Genomic DNA, 13845 nt, shown 5'->3' with positions numbered 1-13845 from the left:
AAAATTTTTAAATGTAGTTCTTTAACTTTATTGGGGACACAAAAGGTAAGAGCCATGCTTTTTTCAAATCTTATCTATTAAAGAATTCCAGAAAAAAATCCCCTTGGAGTAATTATTTTTCTAAACTGATACACATTTCTTATAATTAGTTTTTTATAACAGTATAGAATATAAAAGTTTCATTTTGACCTATGATAATTCTAACTGGTTTAAATCCAGGCGCGATTTCAATCTTCACCAGTAGATGTCAGTAGAAACTAGATAATCTCTGAAATAACGCGGCGGAGGGAAAAACGGGAGGGGAAAAAAATCACCTGTATCCCACATTTACAGTGCATTTAAAAGGGGCCACACACATATTTAGGCACTGGAACGCTACTAAGACTTGATAGTTGGGTTATTTTTAATTCAGGGTGGTAAGCAACTGCCCAGAACAAGAGCTTTAGCATATTCTGGTAAAGTTGACTCCAACTCCAACGTCGTGACGGTGAGTTTTGTCCTAGCAAGCAGCACTGATATGTTCAGAAAACGCACAAATCTATTTCTTATTGGCTGTGACCACAATATCTACTGTTACAAACCTCCAACCCCAATCAAACACACCTGAACCAGCTAATCAAGGTTTTTAGGCATACAGGAAACTTCCAGTCAGGTGTGTTGTGGTAAATTGGAGCTAAACCAGGTGAAAAAAAGTACACTTCTATAGTGTACTTAAAGTGCTCTATTTTCGTGCACTAATTTTGTACTTAATATACTAAAAATTCTTCTTTAGTACTTCTTAAGATCATCTTAAGAACATCTAAGTGTGCTATTTTGAGACACCATGAAATATGAACTTAAATGTGCTTTTAATATACCATCTTTGTATTTAAAAAATGTATTTAGATACTATTTATAGTACATTTGAACCCATAGTGTACTACAAGTGGTAACTAAATATATTTTTTTAAAATATTTTTCAAAATTAGTGCTTGAAAATAGAGCACTTTAAGTACATTATTGAAATGTACTTTTTTCACCTTGGAAACTCTGCTGGACAGTGGTCCTCCAGGACTGAGTTTGGACACCCCTGGCCTATAACAATGAAAAGGATTTTAGTCATGCTTACAATTCGGTAGGATGTTGGAAGCACATGTGTCAGACACATTTATCATATTTTATCAGCATATAGGCCTACTACATAATCAGGAAGTCATGTTTTCCTAAAGCGTATAGCGATCTGAAGTACTTCCCCCTATTTATGGAGAATGTCAGTGTGTTCTTAGGAATATGGGAGCAGCCTGCCATGTGTTTGATTGGGCATGTGTGACCTGCACATAAGGATACAATACTATTATAATGTACCTTAGATCAGACCACCAGACAAGCCGCTCCACTTAAACAAAGGAACAAAGACGTTTTCCCTCAGCAAAACGTCCGAGTATTGAAAAGACCTTTGGCACCTTTAGCTCTTTTATGTACAATCAAGAGCTCCCGAAGCCCAATTTGACTTCTTTATTTTGTGATGACCGCCCACCTCTGTGTTTATTAGGGACGAGCTTCCTAAGATCAACAATATTGCTTTGGCCTTGACTTCACTGCTGTGCTATTTCATATTCATTGTGAGTTCCTTTGTTTATGTGCATATTTCGGACTCCAGAGTGATTATCACCGTGGGCTGAATTCCTGTACACGTATCACAGGAGTATACTTTGAGTCGTTAATAGTGGCGGTGACATCATTCTGATCAATTGTTAGTCGTTAAGGCTTAAATTTGTCATCCAGATATTTTGCCCTCGCATTGTTTTGTAGCCTGAATATTTTTGGCACTGCAATTTTGAGTCTCGTTTTATAAAAGGGGAACCTTCCTGTCTGTTAGGATTTCCCCTTGTTTTCTCCAATGAACAGTTTCAGTAAAATAATCAACAAGGGTGTGACAAATCTGTGGAACATTTACTCTCAGAAAAACAGGCGGAACCTATTTCAAGAACTAATTCTTTTTCAACATGATCAGGTTTTAGCTGGTATAATCTGGTTTAGATGGTCTAGCAGTCTGCTCAAGCTGATGTTCAATTTATTTAGCTGGCCTAACCAGCTGACAACAGCCCCTTACCCCTTTACAACCAGCAAACTAGACCAGCTTAGGAGGGTTTAAGCTGCTTTTTGAACATTTTAGAAAGCCCTATGCATCTAAAATATGTAATTATTAGAACTGTGAAATTAAAAATATATTTTTAATAAAGGTGCAGTGTGTAAATTTTAGTGGCATCTAGTGGTGAGATTGCAAACTGCAACTAAAGGCACACACCCCTCGCACCCCTCCCTTTCGGAGAAGCTACGGTGGCCGTCTGGCCGACATGTCGTCGTCTGAGAGAGCAGAGAGTAGCTTGTGTGAAGCAGTGAGGTTTCTTCTTTCTTCTAACAAAGAACAGTCTCTGCTTCTAATAAACCAGACGACGACGACGACGACTACTACTACTACTACTACTACTACTACTACTACTACTATGTGCGTATTCAACGTAGTGGCGATGCAAGCTGCCTCTAAAAACACAAACGATTTAGAAGAAGAACAACATAGTGACTAAACGCACTCTGTAGAGCAGTTTGTCCATTTAGGGTTGCTGTAGAAACATGCCGGCGCATAATGGCGACTTGACATGGAGGGGGATCCGCGGTGTATGAGATAGAAATGGCTCATTCTAAGGTAATAAAAACATAACGGTTCATTTTGTAAGGTCTTTATGTACCACTGAAAACATAGTTATGTATATTATATTGCATTTCTGTGAATAGATCCTCCCAAATTTTACACAGTGCACCTTTAAATAAAGGCTTTATTAGAAAGCATGTTAGTTTATCTTACAGTACTTCTCTATTGTCAATGATTTAATGACTATCTATCTATCTATTTTTCTGTCTGTCAGAATGTCTATTGTATCATTCTATATATCGTTCTATCAGTCTATCATTCTATATACATCTATCTATGTTTCTAGGAGCCATGTACAGTGCAGAATATGAAGATTTATAATTATTAGATATTTTTGTCCTTTCTACAAAAGGAGTCTATCCAATGAAAATCCACCCTTTTTATTGTCTAAAAAAACAAGCCACATGATTTCTAGTAGGGCTGCACGATATTGGAAAAAACTGACATTGTGATATTAGGTTTTTTCTGCAGTATGTATTGCGATATGAAAAAAAAATTCACCAGATGACTTGAATAGCTCTCTTTGGAAAGAATGAATCATTCTAGGATGATTGGGGTGATTTTGTAGGCGAGTAAATACGCGTAGAAAATAATGAACAAATTACAAGCATAAATAAATATAATAGAACAAAGATACAAATGAAATAAATGGTGCTTTATATAGGCTATATATCAGGTAAGTCTAACAATACAGAAATTGAATAATCAAATGTAAAATAACACTGTATAAATGTATAAAACATCCACTCATTCAGAATTGGGTTCTCTTTCGTGTCTTTGTGCGCTCAAACGGTTTAAAATCGGTTGAATGTTTAAACTGACAGGACCTAAAACGTTCAAATGATAAGCTTTCATTGTACGAGGGCTCAAACATTGCAATTATTCTGAGAATAACATACGTTTTAAACTGTGGTGTCTGGTCCATATGTATTAACAATCCCTATATACAGTGCCCTCCACAATTATTGGCACCCTTAGTAAATATGAGCAAAGGTGGATGTGAAAATAAATCTGCATTGTTTATCCTTTTGATCTTTCATTCAAAAAATTCACAAAATTCTAATCTTTCATTGAAGGAAAACAGTTAAAAGTGGGGGGAAACTCACATTATGAAATAAATGTTTTTCTCCAATACATGTTGGCCACAATTATTGGCACCCCTAGAAATTCTTATGAGTAAAATATCTCTGAAGTATATTCCCATTCATATTTACATTTTTTTAGCACACCAGGGTGACTAGGAGCATGAAATTGTCCAGCCATGACTTCCTGTTCCACAGGAGTATAAACATGAGGAAACACAAAGGCCAAATTCCCGTAATCATCACAATGAGTAAAACCAAATAATATAGTTCTGATGTGCAGCAAAAGATTGATGAGCTTCACAAAATAGAAAGTGGCTGTAAGAAAATACCTAAAACATTGAAAATCCCCATTTCCACCATCAGGGCAATAATTAAGAAGTTCCAATCAACTAAACATGTTACAAATCTGCCTGGAAGAGGACGTGTGTCTAAATCATCCTATTGTGAAGTGAGGAGGAAAGTTTGAGTGGACAAAGACTCTTCAAGGATCACAGATGGAGAATTGCAGAGATTAGTTGAGTCTTGAGTCTCAGAAAGCCTAAAAAAAATTATCAAACAACACCTACATCCCCACAAGATGTTCGGGAGGGGTTCAAGAAAAATCCTCTGCTCTTATCCAGAAACAATCTCCAGCATATTCAGTTGTCAGACAAGACTGGAACTTCAAACGGGACCAGCTTCTATGGTCAGATGAAACTAAAAAAAGAGCTTTTTGGCAGCAAACCCACCAGATGGGTTTGGTGCACACATGGATAAAAAGTACCCCATGCCCACGGTTAAATATACTACTGGAAATTTAATGTTGTGGGCCTATTTTTCTGCTGGAGGTCCTGGACATCTTGTTCAGATACATGGTATCATGGATTCTAGCAAATACCAACAGATAAAAAAATCAAAACCTAACCGCTTCTGCTAGAAATCCAATAATGGGCCGTGGTTGGATCTTCCATCAGGACAATGATCCAAAACAAACATCAAATCCAACACAAAAATGTGTCACTGAGCACAAAATGAAGCTTCTGACATGGCCATCCCAGTCCCCTGACCTGAACCCTAAAGAAAATGAGTGGAGTGAACTGAAGAGAAGAAGCACCAACATGGAGCTGGGAATCTGAAGGATCTGAAGAGATTCTGCATGAAGGAATGGTCTCTGATCTCTTGTCAGGTGTTCTCCAAACTCATCAGGTATTATAGGTGAAGACTCAGAGCTGTTATCTTGGCAAAAGGAGGTTGCAAAAAATTTTTGAATAAAAGGGTGCCAATAATTGTGGCCAACGTGTTTTGGAGAAAAACATTTATTTCATAATGTAAGTTTCCCCCCACTTTCAATTATTTTCCTTAAATGAAAGGTTATAATTTTGTGAAATTTTTTTTGAATGAAAGATCAAAAGGATAAACAATGCAGATTTATTTTCACAGCTGCTTTTGCTCATAATTACTAAGGGTGCCAATAATTGTGGAGGGCACTGTACTTGACATCGCACATCCTGCAATGTGACTATCACGGACACGCACATCGTGATATCAATGCTAAAACAATATGTTGTGCAGTCATAGTCATTCATGTCCGTAGCACTAGTGCAGGATGAGTTGCCAAATGGCTGAGTGGTTTGTTTGAATCCATAAGTATTAGCAATAGTAATAGTGACTTTGCAAACACCACCAAATCGGTGATATGGCATAATATATAGTTTACAGTAGTACCTTTAGTGCAACATTGATTTAGCACAGCAGAGTCTGAGTGAGTCTCTATGACTGTAAATCCAGCTTCTCCTCCAGACTTTCAAGGGAAGAGTCTCTGGGTCACCTGCATCATGAATCACATGTTGGCGGAAGCCTGCTGCGTCTCTCCGCTGGACTATAATTAGAAACATGCCTCGCGCTGCATGGAGAAAACAGTTTGGATAACAAAGAAAGGAAAGTGTTTGCATCAGGCAGGCATGTACTGTGATTGCAGCTTGGCATTTCTTCTCGGACTTCTCCCGTTCCCTCATTACCACACACAGGTTGAGGGGCATTGAGTGGAGGGCTCAAGGGGCACACAAACCCCAGCTCCTAGATGACTAACGATGAATAATCCGTGACTACAAGACTTACACACCAAGACGCCCTTCATGTATTGTGTAGCAGGCGATTGAGTAGCTGTTAATAATATGTACTGGACATTTGAAGGGTTTCTAAACATTTTTGTTGGCTTGACTGCATGCTTTACTTATATATACCAGGCCGGTAATCACAGGTGGGACATGGAAATGGTTCTTAGATAGGATTTTACAGTTTCCCTTAAGATACAGAGATTGCATTGTGACACGCATGCACGGCAATGAATGGCTCTCGAGGGTGGATCGAGTTATGGACTGGGTAAAAAATGGCTCCTGCTGACAGGTTTCATGCACAAGCCTTTCCCTGAGCCCTGCTGAACACCAGATGCACTGCATGGACATATATCAACCACGAGTAATAGAATATGCCACGAAAGAAAATAAATGTTTCCGAACTGTCATAGACACCTGCACCCACTGATGTTTCTGTCTACAGTCATTCTTGAAGAAGATCCGGTCTCTAGTTGACAGGTGTCACCAGTGTTGGGGATAACTCATTACAAGTAACTTGAGTCAGATTACTTTTACAATTTACAACAAAATATCCAAGTTACTTTTTCAAATAAGTAACTGAAGTTACTTTTTCACATTTATTGACTGACAGCTCTCCTGTCCCCATGTTGAGAGAAATATAGTGCAGAGGTGTTTGCACAAAAACATTCAGTATTCCTCAAAGTGAATAAACCTGAATAAATTTAACCTTGTCACAACTAAATTTACCAGAAGTCCCAATCCTGGATTTTGACTTCAAAATCATTGAGTTATCTTTATGGCATGACCAGGCCCTATCCGAGCTCCACTAATGACAAACTGGAAATAACTCATTTCAAGGCCAATGTCAGGACTGCCGGCCACTCCACAGTCTACACACATATTGAGGTACGCAACATACACATTAGAGGGTGGGCAACTCTATGCTAAAGAGTTTCGCTACAAGCCTACTCAAACAGACCTGCTTCAGAAGATTCATTATTAATTGCCCTAAATGTACTTTTTGAAATTTAGGTCATCAACCAAAGACCACCGGTGGAAGAAATCATCATCAATGGCCTGTCCGATGTCAACGGTGAAATGCTCACGCTCACTGAAGACATCTCCTGACCTGTCTGATGAGACCGTGGACTCAACTTCCACTACACTTGGAGGTCAAATACAGCTACAGAAAAAATTTATAACCCACATTAAATTAATGCAAATTAATGAAATTTAAGTTGTCCATTCTAAGTCAATAACATGCTTTAGTGTTAGTGGTCTTAGATTTTTTTTTCTTATGTTTTCATGAGATTATATCAAAGATATTTAGTTTTGATATATGTCTTACACGTATTGTGTTGGACATAAGACATAACATATAGGACTGTTAGAAGATAACAAGCTGAGTGTCCATTCTCTGAGTCAATGTTTTTTCCAGTAATAGTGCTCTTTGCACTGATATTTTCACTAAATGAGCAAAGCTAGACATCCCCATACAATAGACAATAGACAGTTTTCATTTGGGGAGTTATTGTTTAGCGTGCCAAATGTCTGTTAAATTGATTTTTGGAGTTCATATAGTCTCCTGTTTGAACTGTTACCATTTTTCCTTCCATTTTCACTTGGGAGTCATCCTTTAAGAATCCAAAGCTGCTATTTTTGAGAATCCTCAGCAGAACTTTTTTTCCCTCTATATTTTTCTATTTTTTTACATTTTGTATGTATCTCTCGCATTCTTTTTCATGATCTTAAAGATAGAAACATTGCCCTATTTGGTCTGGTTTAAATATATTTCATATACTTACTCAAAACTTAATTCACCCTTATATGGACAATTAACTGCCTTATATTGGTTGGATTATATACGAACATTTAGAAGTCTCACAGAAATGTTATGCGAACGCCAGTCTTAAATTTTGATGCCTGTACAGAGAAATAGAATTGTCCGCTAAAGCTTGAGATGCACTGTTCTGTATGTTGTCTGATAACATGCACTAATTAGCTAGGAATTATGACCTAATAATGATTTTTTTACTGAATTTAAATAATTGATAAATATTTAATTTTTTTTTTTTTTTTTATAATGCATTAAATAATGTACAGATATTTCTTAATTTAATGCATAATTGTTAAAATATTGAATAGTTTTATGCATTCAATTATATGAAAATCAACTATTAACCAATGTTATAAAAAGATATATGCAGAACTTATATGCAGCAATCAAGATGTCAATCCTGGTTTGAAACACTTTGACATTCTGCAAAATTTCCACTTTTTGTACAAAAAAGAATGTTAGATATAGAAAACAGAAGAATGTTAGAAAACAGTGGGTAAATAATGACTTTTTTTAAAAGTATTCCTTTAAGCTTGCAGATCATCAGATGTATGGTGACCACAAGTCTGTTCTCAAGGCCGGACAAAGGGATTGAGCTGTATGTCTGAATAGCTCTATCCCAGGCCTCTGTCTCAGCAGGGGGTTCATATAGTGAATACACCCAGCCTGGCTCAGATTGTTCTGTACACATATTATGTACACACACACATACACATACACATACACATACGTATGACAATTCCTCTCTTGCAATTTACATGGTTCCTGTTACCCCTTTCCCTGACTCCCTCGATCTGTTTCTCAAAGTCTATAATCTGAAGTGAACATGGTTTATGGCTGATAAGTTGATTTGTTGTGTTGTGTTTGGCGGCTGATTTCAGATAGCAGGTCTCTGGGAGTAGGTGATCCTGCTTCCCTACGCAGAAACGGCCCACAGAGGGCCAGTTATAGACCATTACAAGAACTGTATGGGACCGAGGACAAAGCCTTGGGGGATTCCTGCTACACATACCGTTAGTACAATATACAGCCGTGGAAACAATTGTTTATTCATAGATGGTCTGTCTGCAGACTCAAACATAAATTATGACACAGATCCATTGTGTGGTCCGCTGATGGTGTTGCCAGTAATGCACAACTGCTGCTAAGTATGTTTTTCAAAAGCGCAGTGAATGTGTATTCAGGTTTGAATGCACATATTTGTGTGCTGACTGACATTTCTGCATATGTAATTGTTGTCAAACTCGAGTGTGCATGCAAGCATGTTTGCCGTCATGTGTGAGGGTGTGTGCTGCCATGTGTTTGGCATTTGAGGATATATTTGTTGTCGTGTGCTGATGTTAACATTAACAATTTGAGAACAAATTATAACAATAATAATAATTTGCACGGTTTGACGTGATATTAGGGGTGTAACGATACGCTCAGGTCACGATACGATACGTATCTCGATACGGAGTTCACGATACGATACGTATCACGATATTTTGAACAAAATGAAACTGAAATTCAAACAAGATTTATTAAAAAAACATGAACAAATTTCAATAATTTTCCTTGTTGTACATACAAGATCACATTTCAATAAAATAAATAAATATAAAATTTTAATAAAAACCTTCTGTATTCAAATTAACAGTTGAATAGGGCTGTCTGTCACTGAAAAAAAATGTTAAATTTAACATGAACTTAGAATTATGAATAGGGGCCGTTCACATGTCGCGTCTAAAAACGCGTGGAAGGCGCGGCCGCACCGCTTCTCCTTTCCAAAGCGCTTGCGCTCCCGTGGCGTCGGTCGTTGCTATGCAACCATGAACTGAGCTCTCCAAGAGGATCAGGATGTTTCTGCAAAGGATAAATGATTTCTAGCCCTTGCATTAGTTTTACGACGAGATATATTGATGGAGATAAGATATAAAAAACACCATGTACAGCTATGATCAGCTGTTCGGCTGAGCTTTTGATGTTTTGTTACGGAAAGGCCATAGCTGATCGGTTGATTCTTGTCACACGACCTGCGGTGCGCTTGCGGCATTCTGAGAAGTTGAGAATTGCATGCGCGTCGCGACCGCGTTGATCCCATTATGAGCGCGCCTGCCGCCCGGCTACATTTGAAAATAATAACTGACTTGCACGCGGAAAAGACGCAATATGTGAACGGCCCCACAGAACTTCTTAAAGCAAAGCATCGCAAGCGTCTTTTGCTTTTCTGTGAGCACAGCTGGTGCTGTGCACTGCGGTGAAAGAAAGCCACGACTTTTCTCACGCGACCATGCAAGAGACTGACATGAGAAACGTTTAAAACTGCTTGCAAGATTCAATGTGTGCCCGAAACACTTACTGAACTAGAGAGCTGATTGAGACACACCATCTACGATAAATCGTTACACCCCTAATACTTATAGTAATTTAAAAATGTGGTAGCATTGGATCTGGACAGGAAGGATAACTCTGGGAGTTGGAAGGGGTGTGTCGCGATTCTGCCTTCTCACATCGCGATACAGGTTCGTGGACCTGCGTATCGCGATTTCGGTTTCATATCGCATATCGTTACAGCCCTACGTGATATGAGCTAAGTGATCGTTAGATTTAATCACCATTGGCAGCGCGATTTATTGTGACGTTTTTTTTTCTCAGTTGGTCAGAACAAACGTGGCAGATTTGTTACATACTTGTTCAGATGACATTTTCCGGTGAAAATTTTTATTTTGGTCATATTTCCAAAATGTGATTCCGAAGTACAGTATCCACACCGATGTGGTGACTGACAGCAAACATTAAATTCATCCACGCTGAGGAGCCGTGCCGATGCACAATCCATGTAAAGATCATAATTCCGCAAATAACTGCTATTGCAGGTTTCAAACAGAGACTTACAGACTGCAGCTTTAAGGTTCATTTTTAGTAATTTTTTTAATGGGCTTTTGTCATTTTTTTAATTATTATTTAAATATTACTATTTATATTAAATTTTATTTCAGTTTCAATTAAGTTTTAGTTATTTATTTCCAGTTAGTAATTTTAGTGCTTCAACATACTAAGGCAACAGTTCTCATTTTTGTTTAGTTTAAGTTTTTCATCTAAAATTTGTAATTTTTTCAGCATTATTTAAATTAATACAAATGTTTTTAATAGTTTTAGTTAATGATAATGACCCTGGTGAGTAGAGCTACAGGTCTTATTGTAATTATTTATATTATAACAATTATTTATATTATTTTATATTAAATATATGAACATTATTCAATACAATAACATAATATTTTATATTAAATATAAAAACAAATGCATTCTTTTTATTAATTTCATTTTTATTAAAAATATATGAGTGCAGGATATAATAACTATATTTTTACATGTTTTTTATGTTTTCTTTAAAAACATGTATGCTGCTTTCCCATGTTGCTAATTGGATTCAAGGTTGCTCTTGGATCTAAGTGGTTGCCATTATGATATTCTAGTACCTAGATACAGCTCAGATCCCTCCTTAAATATAAATCCATGGGATTTTTTCACTAATCATCCAAGTAATGGGATTGTAGGAGTAGGAGAGAGGTTTGGGCTCCACCACTATGCCACGACCATTCTGTTCTTCCCAGAAATATCTTTTTACAGCATCCCTCTCTCTCTCTCTCTCTCTCTCTCTCTCTCTGATTAGTGGACGTGTGATTCTCCTCTCTTTACTCCCTGTGTCTGCTCTGTGTCTCTGGTATACTGTGTTCCTGTATTTGTGGCTCTTCCTGTCTCCTGCTGTCACTGCTCTGCAGTCGCCAATGCTTCCGTAGAGGGCGGCATTGGCCTCGTTAGGGGGTACACACACAAACTGCTAGCACACCACACACCCAATACCTCATTGTGCTCAAAACCCATGTGGCTACCTCTTTCCCAATCTCACTGATCAGTGTGTCTCTGGGAAGTGAGAGGACTTTCCCTGGTAAACACTGAGGCAGGTAAACATCTCTTGATTCTTATGGACAGAGCCATCAAATACAGGCCTGCACGAGTCACTTTTAAAGGCCTGGAGTAGACGTGCCTTCAAGACAAAGAAGAAGTCTAGACTTTTCTTCACTCAAGTTTGCTGAACCTACCTCAGAGTTTGCAATATGTATATTAAAATAGTAATTTTGCCAAGATTTGTGTAATACTTCAGGCATGAGTGAGGTTTTATTAATTGTCCTGCAACAAGATTGTACTTCAGTTATTTTCCCATTTATATAAAATCAAATGGCCCAGAACTACAAGTAATTTAGCTTGAATCCTTTACATCATGAGATATACTGCCCAAATGATCTGCTGTGAGGTCTCTCTGCAGAGGGTTTATTTGATTTAGACCCCAGGGCTTCCTTTTATGTTGGATTTGGCGAATTAGCGCAACATTGACAGTGCTGACAGTTAGTGACTAGTGAAGCATGTTAAAACTCCAAAGTATTTGTTCTGGATTTTGTTCTGGCTCACTCAAGCAGGGCTAAAAAGACAAAATGGAGTTTCTCACTGAAATACAGATGTACTTTAAGGAATGTGATGGGTCATATGTAGGAATATTATTTCAGTAATCATCACTGTTTTAATAGCTGATTGTGTTTTAAGGGCCACGGCTGGTTTTTGTCTCTCATGGCACTTAAAACTGTCATGAACCAAATATTACCTTCTTGACGCACTTCATATCTGGATATTTTCACCTTCTGATCTAGCAAGAGCACTAATTTGGTGTACTTTTACCTGCAGTTACGATAAATTATGTTTTCAGACTCTTTTGATCTTACTAAATGCTTTTATTCCCAGTAATTCATATAGATAACTTCACATTTGCATTTACCATCTTTCTCATCATGCCTCCATCATGTTCCCCCCTTTTTTGACCCCTGGTTTCCTACGTTATATTTACTCAGCTGCCGCGTGGAGACTTTGAAGCCCACAGGCCTTCAGCAAGTCTCTTAAACAACATCAGTTGCCATTTATTCTCAGAATAAGTCCCGGTTTATTATGTTAACACCTACAAAGTGTTTTTAACCAAACCCTCTCACTCACCTACAGCTGGATCTGTTCTACGCACATGTGCGGATGATGTTTGACTCGGGTGCTCTAGGGCGTCTTTACCAGCTCCTCTGGAAGACCGTTGAAGGTCTTGTGTCGCACTCTTCAGTTTGCATATTGGCTGCCCCAGGGCCGTCTCTGATTTGGGGTAGTGGAAAGGTAAGCAGGGCTTCTGTCTGCCGAGCCATAGACTCCTGAAAATAAACTTTAAAATGGTTGTTAGTTCAATAGAGCTTCAGGAAAGCCTGGATTATTTTAAAGATGTATTTTACATCCCTAACATCTTTTTTTCCCAGAAATCTTATTAATCTTATTATTTTACACGACAACAGTGTTTTGAGGGCCTGAAAACGCAAATTCTTAAAAATGGGTTTCATAGAGTACGTTTTTGAAAACGATAATGTTATCATCTCCAGAAAAATGCAAATTTGTGAAAACTCTGGCAATGCGCATAAGTAATACATGTTCAGTCTATAGACACGTAGTGTTTCTTTTTTAAGGGATATCGCCATCTACTGGCCTGGCATGAATAATACAGAGTTTTTAGTCATTGTCACAGATCCGTGTGAACAGGGATTGTTTCGACAATGTGTTTTTAGTGCATTGTTGTCATGTAAACGCACCCTAAGAATGATGGTGGCAAGTTGTGTGCAGTGATCCAATCCTCACTTTTTTATCTGAAAAACTAGTTTGCTACCATTATGCTGATGGAAATGAATGTGTCAAAATGTATATAAAACTGTATCGAGCAAGTGCGACCCACCCTGAGAGACTAACGTCCAACTGTTAGACTAATAAACATTTTGCCTGGCCTTCGACAAGTCAAACAGGAATCAGAACCTCCCTTTTCACTCACAACACAAATGCAAGTAAAACAATCCTCCCAATAATTCTGCACTGTCCTAATGTACTCCACTGTACGGCTATAGCCCGGTTCATTTTAAGGACAAATTTATAACCAGGGACTAGCATTGCTTTTTTTCCATGTAATATACACTATCAATAATGTTTACACAAACCTTTATCCTGAATATGATTTTGGATAAAACTCTGTAGATAAAGGATGCTTTGTTAGTCCACTGTTGTGGTAGTGGGCTGAACAGTGTTTATATAAAACATATG

General features: G+C 37.8%; 1 long non-coding RNA gene across 1 annotated transcript; it reads left to right on the top strand.

Moving 5' to 3' along the window:
- Window positions 1-261: 261 nt before the first annotated feature.
- Window positions 262-8016, top strand: LOC125263709. Its single transcript, XR_007183879.1, has 3 exons — window positions 262-487; window positions 6662-6758; window positions 6885-8016. It is a non-coding gene; the product is annotated as an uncharacterized LOC125263709 (long non-coding RNA).
- The last annotated feature ends 5829 nt before the right edge of the window (window positions 8017-13845 follow it).

This window comes from Megalobrama amblycephala, linkage group LG2, assembly GCF_018812025.1.
Source record: "Megalobrama amblycephala isolate DHTTF-2021 linkage group LG2, ASM1881202v1, whole genome shotgun sequence".
In the NCBI taxonomy this organism is placed as follows: Eukaryota; Metazoa; Chordata; class Actinopteri; order Cypriniformes; family Xenocyprididae; genus Megalobrama; species Megalobrama amblycephala.
Note: the sequence above shows the minus strand (reverse complement) of the source record. Positions and strands in the feature narration are given on the sequence as shown.